Source organism: Equus przewalskii, chromosome 13 (assembly GCF_037783145.1).
Source record: "Equus przewalskii isolate Varuska chromosome 13, EquPr2, whole genome shotgun sequence".
NCBI classification, from domain to species: Eukaryota; Metazoa; Chordata; class Mammalia; order Perissodactyla; family Equidae; genus Equus; species Equus przewalskii.
Window position 1 is genome coordinate 65,381,395 of NC_091843.1, and position 19,112 is coordinate 65,400,506.

Consider the following 19,112-nt stretch of genomic DNA (forward strand, 5'->3'; position numbering starts at 1 on the left):
CTTCACATTTAACTCATTTAACACAACAACTCTGTGTGATAACATGGTTATTGTAAGGCAATATTATCTTCATTTTATGAATGAGGAAACTGAGGTAATTAATATTGTTAATATGAGATAATATTATTATCTTAATGCTATAAGTGAGAAAGCTTGAACACAAAACTTGGCAAGGGGGTACTGAAATGGCTATTCGCACATACCATGGATTGGAGGGTAATTTGTCAAAATGTTTCCAGAGTTTTGAAAACAATCACATCTTTTGATGCAAGAATTCCACTTTTAGAAATTTATTCTAAAAAAATGAAACTAGAAATGAAAAACAAAAGAAAATATGAATAATTTCAAGTAGAACCATAAAGAATAGGAGGGAAAACTAAACAAAATCAAGTACCACTGACTGTTGAGGCAACAATAATTTTGTAAGCATATATTCAGCAAAAGTAGTAAAAATATTGGCTGTTGCTTTAAGACGAAAAACATGACATTTGTATGACGTAACACATCATACATGTAACACACATGTACACACACGCAGAGAAGGAAAACATCTGATAAATTAGACATTGCATTTATTTTTGGAAATATCGAGATCAAGTGTTAAAAAGTGCCAGTCTACTAGTCAAATATGTCCCACAGAAGTGTTTTATTTGGCAAACATAAAGTTGAAATATTTGGAGATTTAAATATAATTAGGCTGCATGTGTAATATATTAGATTATTCATAGACCCTAACAAGTTATTTTGTATTAGAATATACCCAATTCAAACATTTTTATCATCAGGTCTCTGCAGATAGTTGAGATAGTAATATCTAATAAAAATATAATACATTTAAAAATAAATTATGAAAAATTAAATAAGGAGTAATGATTAGCAGAGCAACAGATTAGAAAGATCTCTTATTAATGAGATAAATATATTATTCTATTTATTGTAAAAGAAATATTAAGGGGTCTCCCCATGGCTGAGTGGTTAAGTTCGTGTGTTCCACTTTGGTGGCCCAGGGTTTTGCTGGTTCGGATCCTGGGCACGGACATGGCACCGCTCATCAGGCCATGCTGAGGTGGTGTCCCACATAGCACAACCAGAGGGACCCACAACTAGAAAAAAAAAAAAAAAGATTGGCAACAGATGCTAGCTTAGGTACCAATCTTTTAAAAGAAAAAAAAGGAAATATTAAGATATCAGTAACTTGCAAGCAAGGGAAGCTAAAAGTTTTCATAAATGATAAGTTTGCATTTTTCTTCTTTTGAAAATGAATTAGACAATATTAGTAGTAGATCATGAAAAGAAACAAAATCAAGGAATTGTACTCACTAAAAAATAAACAACTCCACCAACAAATTCTATTACAAGAATATCACTTTTCAAAGGTAGAACAAAGAATGAGATTCAATGAATCAACCTATTGGGAATGACATACCTAGCCTTCAAGCAAGGTTTCAATGCCATTTCTATTTAATCCAAGTCACCGCAGTAGCTAAATGTCAATGGCATCTGATAACTATTCCAAGGATTGATATGACATGAGCTGGCTGCCTCACTTCACCACCTCCTTGCAGACAGGTGTTTACCTCACGAAAACCATATCCAAGTGCCACACCAATATCACTTGGATGTAGTACATTCCATTCTCACCAACCAAATAATAGTGTGTATTTAAACTAAATCAATCCTAATTGTTTCATTGAGGGCTTTGTACAGCCTTTATTATTTTATTTATTATTTTTTTGGAGGAAGATTAGCCCTGAGCTAACATCTGCCAGAAATCCTCTTCTTTTGCTGAGGAAGATTGGCCCTGAGCTAACATCTGTGCCCGTCTTCCTCTACTTTATATGTGGGACTCCTGCCATAGCATGGCTTGACAAGCCGTACTAGGACTGCACCCGGGATCCAAACCGGCGAATCCTGGGCCGCTGAAGCAGACACACAAACTTAACCACTATGCCACCAGCCTGGCCCAGTACAGCCTTTATAAATGAGAAAAAAAAACAATCAAACTATGTCCTGGACAAATAAAAAATAAGCTCAAGTATTACATTTTAATTCTGTTCAGGACTTTGGTTTACCTCTCTGTTACAGACATTTTTCCCCCAGTACTAACTCAGATTACCTAGACAGAAGCCAAATTGTGACTGTTGTTAAAGACATTGTCTGATTGGATGTTGGAGTTCAAGACTTTGCCAAGAATATATGAAATTTGTCTGTATTTTATTAACCAGTCCTAGTGAAGAATGAAATCAGAAGAATATTAGATATTGGTCAAGAAACTTACTCAAAAAGAGATATTCTAAACTAGAATTTCTTTGTGGTAATGGCAGATTGGTGTACAATTCTGTGATGATGTCAAGAAATAAGACAACTTTGCATGACCTGTCTGAAAAAGTACTCCCTCCAAATACGGTCCACATGTTTTCTTTGCTTGTTTTCTACATTACCAGTAAGCTCACTTGTTTATTTGACAGGTTTTTAGGGTAAACATAACTAGAGATCTTTTTCCTCCTTCTCTCTAGAGAGCATAACTACATAAAAAAGGATTCTATGTGCATTGTATTGCCATCATTTTACTTGAAGAAGAAACAATTCATACTCCTATGCATTCTAACATTGTGAATGAGAACTTGAACTTATGAAGGCAGAGGGGGGATTTGAAATTCAGTGATCTCCTAGCCCAGGATCTGGTAGATCCCAGTTATATTCAGGAAAGAATTCAGAATTTAAGTTAGGTTAAAGCTATTCTTCTCTGCATCACTGGCAGTGAGATATAATAGAAAGTTGCAAGCACAGTACCTTCAAGCAAATGCCGGAGTGTTGAATCCAATATGAGGATATGTTTGCCCTGCAGACACGCTGTTCAAATGATGTATTCCTCTGCTTCAACTCATCACTGCCATGCACTCCTTCAAACTTTCTCCCAGGCTATATACATTCTTAAAATTATCCCTTCCCACCAATTTTTATTCCACACCCCGGAGATAACCTATAATTATAGATTAATGATCTAATGGATAGATTTCCTAAAAATAACCCTTTAACCCTGAATCTGCTGAGGTGCTACAGATTAGGTAAAATCTATAAGGCCCAAAGGTTCAATTATTATTAGCATGCAAAAAATTCTAGTCACAACTCTATTTTATTTTGTTGACTTTGACACTGAAGATGGAAATCAAAAATATTTTTTGAAAAGAAAAACACACATACACACACATATAAACACACTTACAATAGAACTGGAAAAAGAAAACCAATTTTCACCTCAACATCATGCACTAAAAAAGAAATACCAAACGACCCAGGAAAGCAGTGAAATTCAGTCTAGTAGTGCCTGGCTTTGTCTTCTGCAGTATAGCAGCAAGGCATTCTTGTGATTTATAATCCAGTCTTAGAGACTGGTGAGGAACTACAAGATTTTAATTAATGGGTTCACATAAACTTGGATATTTTATTGAATACATCAAAGAACAAAGATTTGTACACACAACACAAAATAAAGTTTTAATAGTCTAATAGAATTATAAAATATATTTAGGAGGTAGTGTGATCCTTAACAAGAGAACTGTATATGTCCCAACACTTATAATTGTTTTCAAATAAAATTTGGATCAAAACTTAGCATCAGAGGCCTACATTTTGGAAAGTCATGAAAAAAATAAATTCAGAAATATATTGTTAGAAACTGCAAGTGGAGATTTATCTTTCCTATTTGTGCTGAAACTTGTTTTACTTAGTATCAGAGGAACAAATAACGAAAAAATCCTTTGGATTCTTTTAAGAGACATTTGACTCTAACTTATCTAAGAAAGCCTTTCCTTCATTGTGTGTCTCTACTCTTAACCAGAATTACACCAATTAGACAATTTCTACCAGATGTAAAATTAAATTCAACTTTTTTATTCTTTAACTATCTAAAGGTATATATGTTGCCTATCCCAATTGCTTCTAAATGATTAAGTAGGCTTCAAGAAGAAAACTTCAGGATTTCCTACTTTAGGACAAAATGCTGAATACTTTAGACCACATGCATGCTGTTTATTTGACCACAAACATTTATTTAAAACCTATTGTTTGCCAAACACTGTAAGAGTTCTCAACACATGAAGATTAAAATGACAGCTCCCCCTGAAATTATCCAGATGAGGGAGACAGAAACACAAGAAATAGTAATTATAATGTGCTAAAATCCATAACATAAGCTTGGGAGAAATGATATTGCTTAGCCTGGTAGTTTTCTCCAACAGGAACGCAACTGGCATTTTGGGTGCGATGATTCTTCCTTGTGTTCTTTAGACAATGTTCCTTAGACATTGTGGAATTTAGTCTCCCAGTAGCATTCTTCAGTCATTATGACATTCATCTTAATAACTTAAAAAGGCCCCTCTCATATTTCCAAATGCCTCCTGAGAGAGTGGGACCAACCTCTCTGAGAACCACTGTTACTAGTCAGTGTCTACTGATGCTGTCAAACTTCTCAGTATCAGTTCTATGAAAGGAAAGGATCTAGGAATCCACTTCGACCTATCTAGATTTTTATGTAATCATGTAAGGCTATACTGTTTATGGACATCTCACTTAAAAGGCAGGGTATTGTTAAGATATCTGTGATTCACTTTAAAATATTTCAGCATAGGCAGCATAAAATTATGTACATATTAATTATTTACATTTAAATTAAATTCTAGGCACAGTTATCTCCATTAATCAGGAATTCACACAATAAATATTGCCAGTTATCCTTCTTATCAGAAAGTCTTTTATACTGAAGTAGCCCAAGAAGAGCTTCAGTCACTTTGAGCTCCTTTCAACATGAGAGACTTTGCTGAATAACATAGTGGCCTACAGAAATGGGTTGTTAGTAGTGCAACTAGTGGGAGTCAACATAGTAGAGTGGCTGAAATGTTTTAGAGATACTTTTCAACCTTACAAAACAGGGATGATCTCTATAGCAAACTCACCTATGCTAACCAGGTCATGCCTCATGCTGACCCTGGCGAATTTTGAAGAGGGCAAAGATTTAGATATTCTACCACAACTTACCAACTATGCTATAATGAAAGCATGTCTCAAAGCAAATTCCGTCACATATTCAAAGATTTATTAAACACTCATCAGCAAGCAGGCACAAACAATTTATAGTACCTATTCTGTCAGGTATATTACTTTCCAGTTCTCTATCCTTTTATGTTCTCTGATCAAATCTTTGTATGAAAGGTTCCCCAGAGTCAGATATGACAACATTCCAGAAGCAGAATTCTTCTGGTATAAACACGCTTTATAGGAGGCATCAGGGGGCCAGAAATTCTCCTAACCCAACAGGCACACAGGCACATTTAAGAATCAAGCTTCAGGTACTAGACTAGAATTCTTACAACCTGTTCATACTTGGATGCAGAGTAACCAATGCGGCATGTCTTGAATTCCTCTAACTATCTATTCCAATTTACTATGCTTGTTGACAGTCCAACCTTCAACATGATTGGTAACAGGCCACTATTTCCAACAATGAAAATCAATTTCTGACATTCACTCTTAATTTAAAAAAAACAAAATGTTAATAGAGATAACAGAGGCTCCTAAAATTCCCTCTTACGAAACGTAATTCTAGCCGATCACTCATGGAATATGGGTTAGGAAAACTGACTGTAACTAGAGATGAAATGGAAACTATATAGTATATACATAATATCACGTTTGCCTTTGTTGAATTATTTTAAACTAACTTATTGAGATCATAGAAATACTGTAGCACTAATTGTTAATAGTCCTGTGACCAGCTATACAGTTGGACAATTTAGTTGTGAATATGAACTTAAAAGAATGCTTATTTTAGAATATCTTTATGTATGTCTACAATGAAACTGTCTTGCAAATTTTAATTCAACACCTTAAACAACAGAAAGCTGAAAATTTACTAAAATTACTAAATAGCTGGTACTACTTTTGTGTCTGTTCGCTAATAAACATTTATATGTGTGGCAGAACGTGGTCTAAGTCTTGATGATAACTTGAAAGTAAGGTTGCAGAGAAATAACCATCTCTCATCTACCTCTAATTATTGGCATCAACTGTTCTCTAACTAAAAGAATCTAGAGATGCGTAACAAACTCCTTTAATATTAATCTTCCTGTTTCTTGATGTAGGCCTTCTCTTGATTTCCACATCAAATCCGCCCCCCCCCACCCCCAGTTTTCTTGGTCTCCCCCTCCCTTCTCCCATACAGTTATTTTGCTTCTTTGAAGACATCATTCCATCAGTGGTCCTTTCTCTTTCTCACTCCTTTATCAACCCCTCTCCTCTGATTCCTTCTCCAGATCCTATAAACAAAAGCTAATCTCATGGTTGAATAAACTCTCTCTAAATTCTGTCCCTATTAAAAAATATACATCGTTTCTTTTATTCACTTTCAAACTTTGAAAGAGAAGTCTCCACCAATTGATCCCCATTCTTTGACTCCCCTCAACCCTTCCAATGTGTCTTAAATAAGCAATTCTACTGAAATTGCTCACGAAGTTCTCCTAATTATTAGATTTGATGTCCTCCTCTGTGTCTTTATCCAAAAATCTCTCTTCACCTTCTCACACTGTTTACCACCACCCTCTTATAATGTTCATCTTTTCCTGTCTTCCCTTACACAATCTTTCTAATCTCTTCTATAACTCAGGCTAGTGTTTTACAGTTTTATTCCCCAATTGCTCTTCCTTTTTCCATCTCTTAAACCTTAGCATTCCCAGGTTCTTTTAGTCTCATCACAGTTCTCTATACTTTATCTTCTCTTTTCTTACCAACAACACATCAGTTAACATGGTTTTAACTATCAACATTCTGATGACTTTTAAAGTCATATCTCCTCCTGTAGCCTCTTTTGAATTCCCTACCTGTATTGTCTCCACTATCAAGCATTTAAAACTCAAATATTGTCATGCGCCACATAACATTTCAGTCAACAACAGACCTCATATACGAGGGTGGTCCCATAAAATCAGTACCATATAACCTAGGTGTGTAGTAGGCTTAACCATCTAGTTTTGTGTAAGTACACTCTCTGATGTTCACACGACAATGAAATCTCCTGACAATGCATTTCTCAGAACATATCACCATCATTAAGCAACGCATGACTGAAACCAAACAGAACATACTATTTCATAACTATACCTGTTTTAAATGTCAAGCCTGTCCAGCAGTTGCCAGGAAGCCAATCTCCAATCCATAGGGGAAGTCAAAATATCACTGTAAATATAACAAGATGGATAAAATTGTGTTTCCAGAATTCTATATGATTGGGCATGATAATTGCATAAGACATTTAAGAGTTGAGGCGAATTACTCTTAAAGCTGCATTTTCAGTAAATTGTACTTTTAAAAAAATCTCCATTTTAATGGATAATTCCTTTATGTAGATACTCATCATTTAAACACCTTCCTTTAATACCTCATCATTTACTACCTTCCTTAGTTCCTCCTTCATATCCTCCCTCTTTGTCCACTTGCCATATTTTCAAAAATGTTATCTTATTAAAGAGAAACATCATGGAATTCTTCCACTTAAAATCTTCCAATGATTAAAAATTATCTAAAGAATCAAGTTGAAATTTCTTAGCTGTGCTCTGTACCTCCTAACTCTTTGTGTGCAAGTAACACCCTGATGTCATGTCCAAGCTTAAGAAGTCATTCCTCCACAGCTTCATATTTTCCTCCATATTAGGAAATAATCTCTTCCTCTTCTAAACTCCCTAGAATTTATTTTTACCTTTCTCATCATACTTTTCACTTTCAATCTTGTATTATAACTACTTATGTGCATTTCCTGTGTACATAAGTCAAAATGGTGAGCACCTTCAAGGACTGTGTTTTAATTCTCTTTATGTCCTCAATAATTTGTTGAATAATGAATCAATGTTTAATTCTGCATTTGGGATATATGTGTGTAGGTTTAGAAACATTACTCTAAGAGCAGATTGATAGATACACATGATAAGTAAAAAATTGTAGACACAGAGACCGGTTGGGAGGCTACTAAAACACGTCTGGCAAAAGGTCATGAACAAATATATAAAAAAGTATGAATCGCATCTCATCATCCACATTTTACTGTTCAGCTCCTTAAAAAGAAATATCCTTATCATAAATTGTCTCATAAATTTAAAGAACTGATATCATTATGCTTGGAAAGTTGATTCTAGTAAATTACACAGGTCGTGGTTGTCATTCTAAGATAGGTTTAAGTTCTGTGAAATACCATATTTTCTAATGTCTTAGCAACCAAATGAGGACTGTAGTGGGAAATCATCATCCCTGTCTCAAACTCTATAACTCTGTGAAGCCTGGCTCATCTTTTTTCATTGCACAGCAGGTAAGAAAACTGGAAGGCTGGGTTGATGACTGTTATATCACAACCATTAAGAGACAATAAGGCAAACTGTTCATCAAAGGAATGACAACAACAAAAAGGAAATGACTGTGTTTCAAAATGTCCAAAACTGATAGCCCAAGTAGCACAGTCATTTTCCAGTAGTCGCCTCTTGAAATTTTACTTTATAATAAGTAGAAAGGCCATGCCGATGGCCATTAGATTGGCAAGAAACCATCCTGTAAGTTTCATGAGTGTGATGTTTCTGTTTATATATATTATATATTCACATTTTTCATATGAACAGTATTTGCACTAAATATTTCTGTTATAATACTGAAGGCAGCTGGCTCTATTGGACTAGATACACCATATTTAAAATGTTAGACACAAGTACAGATGCAAATGAAAGCTGCCTGAGTTCCCCAATAAAACAGCAAACTAGAATCATAAATTTGCATGGAAATACCTCCTACCATACCAGTATAATGTATTACTGGTCCATAGCCAAATTTAAAATTCTCAAGTATCCATTTTCAAATTATGCTATATTATACAGTGGTTAGTTCTAGCATACATGTCAATTACTTATACCCACTCTATTTTTCTACTATTTCACTAGAATCAGGAAAAGTGCAGAACTATGACCAGAACAAAGTGGTTTCTCTCTTTCTCTAATTCCTTCTGCAAAAAATCTCATATCTTCTGTTTCAAAGGCAGTGCCAGACTTGTATTAAATGCTGAATTAGTACTATACCATTGTCATATATCCCATTTTAGGATATTTCTTTTCCCTCTTTCCATGATCTGAATGCTCAACCACCACCCATCAAAAGGTATTCTGCTCTTTGAACCATTTCCTCACTTTTCCTATCAAAACGTAGCTGCTTATGTTTTGCTTCCTTACATTAGGCTGGGAATCTCTAATAGGCGTAGAAACTGAACAACAGCCTCTCAAAGGTATCATGTTCTAATCTCTAGAACCTGTAAATCTTATTTTTTATAAAGAAGTGCTTTTTCAGGGGTGATTAAGTGAAAGATCTTGACATGGGGAGATTATCGTAGATTACCTGGGTGGGCTTTAAAGACCATGGCAAGAATCCTTATAAGAGAGAAGCAGCGGGAGATTCAACACCACTCACAAATGGGGGCTGAGTTTAGAATGATTCCATCACAAACACAAGAATGTCAGCAGCCACCAGAAGGTGGAAGAGGCAAGGAATGGATTGTGTTTTAGAGCCTCCTAAGGAAGCGCAGCCTGCCGCCATCTTGATTTCAGATTTCTGGCCTCCAGAACTCTGAGAGAATACATTTCTGCTGTTTTACACCACCAGGTTGTGGTAATTTGTTACAGCAGCTGCAGAAAACTAATACAATAATCTAATGAATAAATCCCTGCTAAACATGACAAATCATGGCTTAATATCTTACCCCTGAAAGAAATGTATAAAAATGACAGAAATTCCTAGAAAAAAAATCTTTAACTTAATGGAATAAATTTCATATTCTTGGGAGTTTGGCTGTGTTACTCCAAAGTGTGGGAGTGTTTCTGAGTAGGAAGACCTTTTCAATTTGAAGCAAATAGGTATCACTTAAACTTCTTTATAGAATTAGGCCTGGCAACAGTCTTAATCATGTAATGGATAACTACATATCTTAGAATTATCTTCACCCCTTCAAACAGTGTATTTTTTTCCCAGTTATTTCTTCTACCAAACTTAAAACAGCTAGAAAACTAAGTTAAAAGGTGACAATCAGAGAAAAGATCCTAAAGGGTTTAAGGCATTAGATCACCTCCAGCAGCATTTAAACATTAACCCACTAGCTAAATCCTACCAGGTATTAACTCAGAGTAGAGGATGATTTCTCCAGTTAGAAGGGCAATTTATCTTGCCAAATGAAATCAAATTTATTAGAACTATCTGAATGTCACAAGAGTCAAGGTTTATAAAAAATGAGTTCTAAGAAGGAGGAAGTGAGGAGATAGAAAATATACTTTGAGTGTATTTTCTTCCAGAAAGCATATTTTCTTTGAAGAAAGAGTAAGATACTTTCCTTATGCAAATTTTTAAATAGAGAAACTTCTCTTTAACCCCGCTTTCCCTACTATTGTTCATTCTTCTAACTATAACTTCTATGCCTTGAATATTTAGCCTTTTATTCATAATTTCGTGGACTTGTGTGCTCTCTGAGCAACATTATTTCTTTTACCTATCCCATTTTCAAAAAGACAATAGAGCAGAAGGGCAACATTCATTTTAAATTTGCTATTACAAGATTAATAATTTAGCAAGGAAAGAAAATTAGAAATGTTATAAGTCATCATTTTGGTTGCCATTTTATTAACACTTTTTGAAGGACATTGTTCACTCAGAACAGTGCACAAAAATAGGAATATAGCTCAATTTATGATCACAAAGCACAGAAACCTGTGTAGCTACCACCTAAGTCAATCAATGAAACTGCATCAGTACTTCAGAAGCTCTCTTCTGCATCCTCCCCATTTCCTTCCTTCTCTGTAAAAGCAATCACTCCTGACTTCTAACCCCATAGGCTGGTTTTGCCTATTTTGCACTGTATATAAATGAGACCAAGATGGCATGTACGACTTTATGTCTGGCTCCTTTGGCTCAACTTTGTGTCAGTTACATTAATTTATACTGTTGTAGCAGATATAGTTGGTTCAATTTTGGTGTTATTTAGTATTCCACTGAATGAATTTACCACAATTTATATATCCATTCTTCTGTTATTGATGGAGATTTAACCTAGGTTGCTTCCCACTGGTGGTGGTGTATTTTGTGGTATTATGTCACGAATTTTCTCGTGCATGTCTTTTGGTATATTGCCTGAAATTCTGTCAGGTGTATACCTTGATAACTTGGTATGGAATTACTGGGTCATAGGGTATGCGTATCAGTTTTAGTAGACAATATCAACTACTATGCCAGAGGGGTTCTTAACAGTGTATTCTCCCACCAGGGCATGTTTACATAACTCTCAGTCCATTTTTGTTTTTTAAATTATATCTATCATGAAAAGTGTTATTCCCTTATATTGTTAATTTTCATTCTAATGAAAGAAGTTGAGAAATTTCTCACATATTTATTAGTCATTTGGATATCTCTGTGATGGTCCTGTTCAAATTGCAAAATAATAATTCTCTTGGATTATCTATGTTTTCTTGTTGTAGGAATTCTTTATACGTGCTTGGTATAAACTCTCTCTTGGTGATATGTATTGCAAATAACCAATCCTTGGCTAGCTATTCACTCTCTTAGTAGTGTCTTTTGATAAACAGAGTTCTTATATTTAATGTGGCATAATTTACCAAATTTTTCCTTTATATTTAGTGTTTTTGTGTCATGTTTGAGAAAACTTTGCTTACCCAAAGATCATGAAGACATTCTCTTATATTATTTTCTAGAAACATTCCGGTTTTTACCTTTTAGAACTACATTTTATAACTGCAACCTGCATGGCATTTATTTAGGGAATGGTATAGGGAAGACATTGTTCCTATTTATTATGTGCTATATGGGTATCCAATTGTCATAATGCATTTGATCGAGCAGATTAAGTTTCACCCATTGTTCTGCAATGCTGTCTTGTCAAAAATCAAGCATTAGTTATATTCTGGACTCTCAATTGTGTTCCATTCTTATATTTGATTATTCTGTGTCAATACTACTCTGTGTGAATATTGTAGCTTTATAATAAATCATCATATCTGGTGGTATATGTCCATAATTTTATTTTTCTTCTTAAAGAGTGCTTTTATATTCTTGGTCCTTTGTATTTCCTTCAATTCAGTCAGTTTGCCAGTTTACATATGGGTCCACATTGCTGCAAATTTGATTGGATTGAGTTTAATCTGTAGACCAATTCAAGGAAAACTGACCATGTAACACATGGACATATCAGATCCTTTCATTTATTGAAATCTTCTATATAGAGTTTTTGCACACCTTTCATTAGACATATTTCCAAGTATTTTATTTTACAAATGCTGTTGTAAATCATAAAATTTTGAAAAAAACGTATTTTTAACTGTTTTGTCTGATTACATTTTTTTAAATAATGCCTCTGTGAAATAGTTTAGTTGTACTGACATATAATAACATCTATAGATTCTTTTGAATTTTCACTATACACAATTATATTTACTGTGAATGACACTCTTATTTGTTCCTTTTTGTTCTACCATTTATTATTTTTTTCTTGCCTTATTATACCACCTAGATCCTCTAGTAAAATATTTAATAAAAGTAGTGGCAATGGGAATTCTCTTTTCTCATTTAGAATATGAGAGGGAGAGCTTTCAAAATTCTGCACACAAGTGTAACATTTAGCAGCATATTGTTTAATTAAGGTTGTTTTCTTTGTAGTTAATTTTTATCAGATTAACTTCTATTTCTAGTTTGGCAAATGTCTATAAAGAATAGATAATAATTTTATCAAACGCTTTTTATGGAACTATTGAGGAGATTTAATTAGCTTTTTCTTTTTTCTGCCAACGTGGTAAAACATGTTAATTCATTTACAAATGTTAAATTTAACATTGTATTCCTAAGAAAACACAAGTTGTGACACCTCAATATCCTTTTTATACATTTGATGAGTTAATATGTTAAGGATTTTGCATCTGTGTTTAGTGAAACTGGCTTATGATTTTTCTGAATTGCAATGTTCTCATCAAGCTAGCGTCAAAGTTACACTGGTGTCACAAAAATTAGTTAGAAATTTTCCCACTTCTCTATTCTGCAGAAGAATCTGTGTAGAATTTTCTTTATTTTCTTCTTAAATGCTTTGTCAAATATATTTCTGAGGCCTTCTTGGTCTCACATTTTCTTTCTGTGACTATTTAGGTCTTTGATAGTTATAGACTGCTAATATTGTGTCTCTCTTCCTATTTGGTAGTCATATTTTCTAGAGAAATTTGTCCACTTCATTTAAATCTTAAAATTGAACATACTTCCCTCATAAAAAGATAAAATAGACACCTCTTTTCTCATCTAGCATATCTATCTTTATAATTTTGAAAATAAATTTTGTTAATTTTTTACATTTCTGTTAAACTTAAACTCATGTTTTTATCAGTAATTTGGACTTAGTTTTATGCTACTGGCCATGATTCTGTCTCTCTCTTCTTTTTAAAAATATAATGGCTTTCCTATTCTTACATTAATTATTTTCACTGATCTCTGAAGGCTCATTAATCACTTTTCAATATTTTATTTTTGGACAAGTAGAGGAGCATTCTACTTTCTGATTTCTTGGGTTTTTTTTTTTTTAAGATCTGAATTTTTCCTTTATTAGGCTTTTTTTTTTTCCTGATTTCTTATGTACATTGGGATATCTCTCTGCTGCTTTCCCAAATGACACCCTTACTGGATACAGACATCTTTAGTGACACATTTCAACCCTCAAAAACATCTGTAGAAGTTGCTCAATTATCTCCAAGGCTTAATAATCAGGATAGAAAATCTGATGCCATTTTTATTTGCGTTTCTAAATAAGAATACTGTTTTAATTTTTAATTTTGCTGTTCTAGTTTCACTTTCTTTGCTCCCTTATCTGTACAATTTTGGAGATTTGAATAACTCATATTTTTTCTTACTGTTGATTTTTTACATAGAAAATAATAAAACTAATATTTCCTGTTAGTTTTTTTCCTATCGTTTCTCCTTCCTATTATTCTATCTTCAACAGAATTGTAGTACTGGTTATTATATTTACCCAGAGGGATAAAAGAAGAGTTATTAATGGTGTACTGAGAGCATTATAAAAAGATGTTAGGAAGTTCCTGAGCTCTTAGATAACAGAAGAACGGTTTACCAGTTCAACGGTCTTGGACATTACCTGGTCTCTGGCATAGTTATGTTGTTAGTGCCATCCAGTCGATTCCAACTCATAGTGACCCTGTGTACAGAGAGCAGAACCCTGATAGGTCTTTTGTTTACCAACCTCTCACCTTCTGGCACTGTATCAGACAATGCTCCACTGCTATTCACAGGGTTTTTGTTTGTTTGTTTGAGGAAGATTAGCCCTGAGCTAACTGCTGCCAATCTTCCTCTTTTCGCTGAGGAAGACTGGCCCTGAGCTAACATTCATACCCATCTTCCTCTACTTTATATGTGGGACGCCTACCACAGCATAGCTTGACAAGCAGTGCCATGTCCCCACCCAGGGATCCGAACTGGCGAACCCCGGGCAGCTCAAGTGGAATGTGTGCACTTAACCACTGTGCCACCGGCGGCCCTACAGGGTTTTCATGGCCAATTTTTTTTAAGTGGTGTCCAATTCCTTCTTCCTAGTCTGTTTTAGTCTCGAAGCTCCAATGAAACCTGTCCACCACAGGCGACCCTACTGGTGTTTGAAATACCAGTTGCATGGCTTTCATCATCACAGCAACATGCAAGCACCACAGTATGACAACCTATAGATGGTTGGTGTAGTTCTCTGACTAGGAAATGAACCTGGGTCACAGCAGTAAGCATGTCAAATCTCAACCACTAGACCACCAGGGCTGGCCTCTTGCATAGAGACAGGCATAAAAGAGTTAGACGAATTATCTTTTTCTTAGCCTTCATTCTGACTGATTTGTCCTCACTCGAGACCTGCAAATAATGGTGTGTGAAACTTGTGTTCTGCTGTGAGTGGCAGGAAATGAGATATTAAGAGAAAACAGAGTGAAACATACTTCCATTTTCTAGTAGTATGATCATGTAATGTTACTTAACTTCTCTAGGAGTGAGTTTCCTCTCCTATAAACTGGGGTGATTAATATTATCATCCCATTATAATTCCTTATTACACAGTGAATAATCAATAAATATTGGCCATTCTTTTTATTACTGTTACTATTCTATTATTTTGTTGTTTCTATTGTTGTCATCAGCATCAGGACCACTATTTTAATTTAGGTCTACTGTTGTAGTTAGCGAAGACTTGATCAACATGTTGGTTGTCAATCCTAGTTTTTGTTACGAATTATTATAAATGGTCTTCTTTTATTAGTTTAGGGGTTACTTTAGTGCTTAGGCAAGTCATAGTTTCTTAAAATAAAAAGTAGTTAATGTAATGTTTTATTTCTCCAACTTTTAATTATTTTCGTAATTTCACAACCAGTTATTTAAACAAATTTCAGTGTCTTCTCCCATAAATACAAAAGTGATGTTCATCCTCTATATCTTCCACTTAGATTGTTTAGAAGCCTCATTTTAATTTCAGGAACTGTTATGTTTTTTTCCAAAAGTGTCCTGTAATACCATGAAAACAGCACTCTTAGATTTACCTATGTAATTTCAAGTGTGGCACAGGGTGATTTTCACCTTTCCACAAAATTTCTCCTGGATGAGCAGTGGGAAATTGTCCAACTGATGCTTTCAGCTTCAAATTTTCCCCTAGTTTACAAAACTGTTCCCCTATCAGCTGTCTCATTCACATTAACACATTTATCTATTGCCTGAACTATTGTTGTAACATCTTGTCTGGTCTCTCCAGTTCCAACATCGCCACTTTATGCAAAGCATTTTTGTATTGAACCCCTGTACTTTTCTATAGCAATCTAGATCATGACTCCCTATATTCTGCAGAGTAGATAATACCCATCAGGTACAGACAATGTTGTAGATGCCTTACATGCATAGTTTCCAGGCTTCATGCTAACCCAAGAAGCATTATTGCAATTCTACAGATGAGCAAATTGAGACAAAAGAAGTTAGGTTATTTATACAGCTGATGAGCTACAAATCCAAGATGGAGTCAAGTTCTAACCTTAAAGGCAGCACTTTTTTCCACAATATCAAGTTATCTCCCATTAAAGTCCATGATATTAAAAGCCCTGCATAAATTGGCTTCAGTTGTTTTATTTTTCCTTCCAAATTTCATTTCTTTACTTGACTTCATGTTTTTTATATTTAAGTTGAAATTTATGCTAATCCTTGAGCATGCTTTCTGATTTCTTCCTCTGTTACTCTATTACCATTATTTAATTTGCCTTTTATTGTCCCTCTTCATGATCCCTAACTTTTGGAACCCTTCCCATAAGGGACATTTCAAATACTGCTTCTTCCATGAAGAACTGACTGCTTTCCTTCTAATAAGTAATTAGCAATTAGCAATTTTTATTGTTCCTTAGTACTCTGTTTTATAGTAACTTGTATTAGATTTATTTTTACACAAGTCTTTTTTCCCTAAAACAACTTATACATTCCTCTAGAGATATAATTTAATTGTATGTGTGCCTAACTTTGGTAGTTACCAGAATGACTTACACAGAATGGGTGGTCAATAGCTTAAGTTTACTTGAAGTAGCCAAAGTAAAATATCATATTCGTGTTCACTGGCACTAGAATTCAGGACTTCCCATGCCAGAGTTCCTTCTCTTATATGTGCACTGCCTTGAAAAATTATGACTACACTTTTATATAGGTTCAATGTGATTAACTTTAAAGGCAATTAGTAAAATTGACAAAGGTTATGAAGTAAATACCATCCTATAAAATATACCTTCTCGCTCTATTACTTAACACAAATACTATTTTCGCTTCTATCTTATTATTCGAGAACTGATTATACAGTTTGTAAATTATCCAGGCCATTGACTTTTCCTCCCTTCTGGTAAATGACTTTTGCCCATTTCTCCCTTCATTAACACAGTGAAATTCAGAAGAACCAAAAAACATGCAATTCAAGCCATTCAGTTTTGCTTTTTGTAGTGGAATAGTCAAGAACAACTTTCAATTATTTGTCAAATAATGCTGTGAATTTTTAATGCTCTATTTCTGTCATTAATATAGTTACTTGACAGCTGACTCCACATTTGTTATTAAAAAATAAATCAGCATTCTTTATTGCCCCTCCAGCAGGAATATTGTTCATTTTGATGAGTGGCTATTTCCAAGACTAATCAACGTGCATGTGCCAAAAACCCCATAAGTTACTGTGACGTTCTTAACTAAATAAAAACTATAAATAGGAAAGTTATGTGGAATCACAATACACCTTCACAGTTACAGGGTTTTACTTTAACAGCTGAAGAGGTTTTCTTCCCAGGAACATCTCACAGTAAAATAAATATTACTTAAGACAACAGCTCATTGTGTATGCAAGTTTCATTAAATATGTGGTGTGAGTTATACCCTGAATGTCCCAAAGAGTATGTAGTGAGCACTGGTAGAGAATGAGAAACTTGGTTAGGGACAATCCAAAGGGCCCCTTCAGTAAGTCTTTTAATGTTCAGCCTATAATACTTCCAATAAAACCTACTGTCAATCCACTACTCACTAAAGAATGAAAGAAAAAAGAAAGAAAGAAGCTAAAGGATCTGATGCCTGGTATACATGGAGACAACTTCAAAGAAGAACGATCAGTGGCAGGAAGGGCAGGTCAGCTGTGAAAAGAAAGAATTGAATGATGGAAATTTGTCCCTACTATCTCTAGGATCCTTTTGATTTTAATAAAAGTAGTTCCTCCACAAAAAAGTGGCATTTCTAACCAATGCTAATATCAGACATAGTTAGGGATTTTACTGAAATAGAGGTGCCTAATCAAAAAACAAAGATGCGGAGAAATGAACTGTTTCCTAAAATATAGATAAATAAAAATGCAGAAAGAAAGAACACATAAGAGGATGCAATTAAATATAATTTAAACCATCAACAAAAATTATGGTATAAGTTGGATAAAGGAGGGCAAGAAAAAATGATTTAGACATGAAATAATTTTAGGGTAAGAATTAGAACATTCATATACTGGAATATGGTAACCATATTTTTGCCTGAACTTCTTCTAACTCTGTCATGTTATTTTTGGGACCCACCTCTCCCTCTGGCAAGATTGTCAATTACGGCTCTTCCTCTTCTGCCAAAGAGGAGTCACTAGACTCATTCTATTAAATCCGAACACTCAATTTACGTGACCTAACAGAACCAACCAAAATCCTTTGCCTGGAATTGAAAATGTACACTTTTTCCCCAGGTTTATTGAGATATAACTGACATATAACATTGTACAAGTTTAAGGTGTATGACGTGTTGATTTGATAAACATATACTGCAAAATGATTACTACCTTAGTTTTAACTAACACCTCCCTCACATCGCGTAATTACTGTTTCTTTTTGTGGTGAGAAAACTTAAGATCTATTCTCTTAGCAACTTTCAAGTATATAATACAGTCTTATTAACTATAATCACTATGCTGTACGTTAGATCCCCAGAACTTACTCATCTTATAACTGGAAATTGGTACCCTTTGACCAACATCTCCTCATTCTCCCCCTCATCCACCTCCTTCTTTCCCTGTCTACCTCCTCTCATTTCCCTGACTTCTCCCATCTCCTCCCTCCCTCTTCTCCTCTTGCTTCTCTGTTTTTCCTCCTTCTCCGACTTCCCCCTAAAGCCAACTGTATGGTTTATTGTCTATTTCCATAGCTCTAAGAGTAGATACTGTATATTATGGTTCTATGGACATGTTTGCTTATGGTCTTTCAGCGAGGTATCATAGATCTGAACTCTTTCTCTCACTTCCGAAATTCATGAAGGGGAAAATTGAAAAATCCTGAGTTTTTTTATGCAGGTAGATCTAGACCCTTGGCAATTTTTCTCTTAATTCATGGCTCCTATTAAAGACTTGGCTGTTTTTACACAAATATTCTCACCTTCATTCTGTTCCAATACTCATTCTTCTTTTCTAATTGTCCCTAATGTAAATTTTGGCACAAGCCGCTCTAGTCGGAACTTTAACAATATATAGA

At 34.6% G+C, this 19,112-nt stretch overlaps 1 long non-coding RNA gene across 3 annotated transcripts in view; it reads right to left on the reverse strand.

Moving 5' to 3' along the window:
* Window positions 1-19,112, reverse strand: part of LOC139075138 (uncharacterized) — a 784,499-nt gene that overhangs the window by 310,796 nt on the left and 454,591 nt on the right. For all 3 annotated transcript variants that reach the window (XR_011525238.1, XR_011525237.1, XR_011525239.1), the window contains one exon: window positions 7,156-7,230. This is a non-coding gene — a long non-coding RNA (uncharacterized lncRNA). The remainder of the gene's footprint in view (window positions 1-7,155; window positions 7,231-19,112) is intronic.